Source organism: Mus pahari, chromosome 12 (genome assembly GCF_900095145.1).
Source record: "Mus pahari chromosome 12, PAHARI_EIJ_v1.1, whole genome shotgun sequence".
Lineage (NCBI taxonomy): Eukaryota > Metazoa > Chordata > Mammalia > Rodentia > Muridae > Mus > Mus pahari.
Genome location: NC_034601.1, coordinates 262,798 through 265,619, shown reverse-complemented (window position 1 = coordinate 265,619; position 2,822 = coordinate 262,798).

The following is a 2,822-nucleotide window of genomic DNA, read 5'->3' as shown; positions in this document are numbered from 1 at the left end:
AGTGCTGGGATTAAAGGTGTGCACCACCATGCCTGGCTATTCTTAATTTTTAAAAAGAAATTTAAATTTTACATGTGTGTGCACATATGTGTTTGTGTACATGTATGCACATGTGCTTGCAGGTATCCACAGAGGCCTAGAGAGGGGAATGGATTTCCTGAAGCTGGAGTTACAGTGGCTGTAAGCCACTCTATGTAGGTGCTGGGAACTGAACCTGGGTCTTCTGGAAGAGCAGCTCCTTTGTAGCTCAACTACCAGAGGTAATGGAAAATAAAGGATACAGGGTGGGGGGTGGACCTGTTTAGAAATGGTTTTTTGGAGCAACTCCTGTCTGTGTCTGGAAATTGGCAGTTCAGTTCACAGGTCAGCAGCGGCAGCTCAATCCATTAGTAAACACTTCATGGATACACCAGCATTCTGGTTTGGTAGTCTCAGGTTATCAACAGCGGTGACATGACCTAGCAGAGACAGCCAGGCCTCAGCCTCTGCTTGAGTCAGCAGGGGGGACCTGGAGGGACACCAGGAGAAGTTCTTGGCTATGTCTCTCTCAGGGAAGCAAAGATCAGCAAAGACAAGAGATTCACAAAAAACATTCCATCATTTTTCTACGAACTTGTATTTCAACCACCTATGTGTTAAGCTTGCTTGGTCTGGAGAGATGGCTCAGATGTTGAGTACTTGCTGTTCATGCTGAGGACCCCACATGGTTACCAGCTCACATCCACTTATAACTCCAGTTGCAGGGCACCTGACACCTTCTTCTGGCCCCCACAGGGAGTGCACACACATGGTGAACATATGCAGCAAAAGTACTCATAACACATAAAGTGAAAATAAATAAATAATAAGAAACAGATTCTTAACCCTGCCACATCCTCATCATGGCCAAGGTGTGGTTTTCATATTTACCAGTTAGAAACTCCTAGCTCAGCGTTTTTCCTTCTTGATTTATAGACTGTTTCTTTTCAACATTTTAGCCACTTATTCCTATGAATTATAACCCTCTTTGTAGCCCCAGCTGTTCTGGAACGCACTCTGTAGAGCAGGCTGGTCTTGAACTGAGAGATCTGCCTGCCTCTGCCTCCTGAGTTCTGGGATTAAAGGTGTGCGCCACCACTGCTGACTGCTTGTATTTTTAAAAGAGATTTATTTGGGGGATGGAGGAATGGTTCAGGAGTTAAGAATACTAGCTGCTCTTCCAGAGGATCCCAGCACTGAGGTGACAGTTCGGTGCTGTCTGTAACTCTAGTTCCAGGGAATCGAAGCTCTCTTCTTGTCTCCGTGTACACCAGACATACACATGGTGTATATATGCAGGGAAACCCTGACATACAAATAAATGCATCTATACTTCCAGCACTGTGGGGCACAGAGGCAGAAGGATCTCTGGGGCTTTCTGGCTGCCAGTGTATGTCCAGGTTCAGTGAGAGAGCTGAGTGCCAGTGAGAAGTGAAGAATAGAATGCGCAAGACACCCTTGCTTGGCCTCTCCAGGTGTGTGTATCACACAGACCCATGAACATATACCATACACTCGCTATCAAATATTCACATACCTTCACATTTTACTAGTTGAATGAATGGATGAATAAAATATATATATTCTAGATAACAGATAATTCTCCATTTCTTTTAAGGCAAGGTCTTGCTATATAGTCCAGGTTCTTCTCAAGTTTGTGTTCCTCCTGCCCCCACCTCTAACGTGCCAGGATAAAAGCCATCCACCACTACACCCAGTGACCCAGTTTTCAAACCATGGTCTCCGTCTTAGATCAGCATCCATGCTCCCAGCGTGTGACCTTAGGGAAGCCACCTAGCCCTGGCTTCTGTCTATGAAATAACAGAGGTAAAGGGAAGGAGGGTCTTCACTATAAGTAAATTGAATGATTCAGATATGGAGCTCAGCCAGGTGGGTGGGATGTAGTATGCCTGCGGGAAGCGTCACACAGCATTGGTGATAGGAACGGGGCATTGTCCCCAAGAGAAATGGCCCAAATATTATACCCAACTGTTCTATAGAGAGCTACTCCCAGTAAACACAGAGCAAAGGCTGCTGGCTGGCACTGCTGAAGGGAAAGGAAGACCAGTCACCAACGCAGGGACATTGTTCAAAGTGAGTGACAGTTCAGAAATAAGAAGGTAAAATGTGGGGCTGGAGAGATGGCTCAGCAGTCAAGGGCACATATAGGAGTACATGCTATTCTCGCAGAGGACCAACGTTTAGTCCAAGCACCCATCATAACTAACTATAATGCCAGCTCCAGCAGATCTGACACTTTTCTTCTGGTCTCCATGGGCACACACATGGTTGTACACACACCCACACAGACACACATGCAGACACACACTCAGACACACACACAGATACACACGCAGACACACACACACACACACACACACACACACACAAATATAGCTCTTATTTTAAAAGATGGATTTATTCCTACTGAGAAGCCAAAAGTTTGAAGAAAACTAACATAGGCGTGACACACCAACAAGATGCTTAGTTCGCTGAAATACGATGAAATAAAAAAATTAATTCTTTATTTTTATTTTTTTAAACATTTCTTTTTAAAAAAAGATTTATTTATTTATTTATTATATGTAAATACACTGTAGCTGTCTTCAGACACTCCAGAAGAGGGCGCCCGATCTCATTACGGATGGTTGTGAGCCACCATGTGGTTGCTGGGATTTGAACTCAGGACCTTCGGAAGAGCAGTCGGGTGCTCTTACCTGCTGAGCCATCGCACCAGCCCCCCAAAATTAATTCTTTTACACCAACAATTTTCAGAGTGCCAAAACTATTTTGTAAGTGCTTAG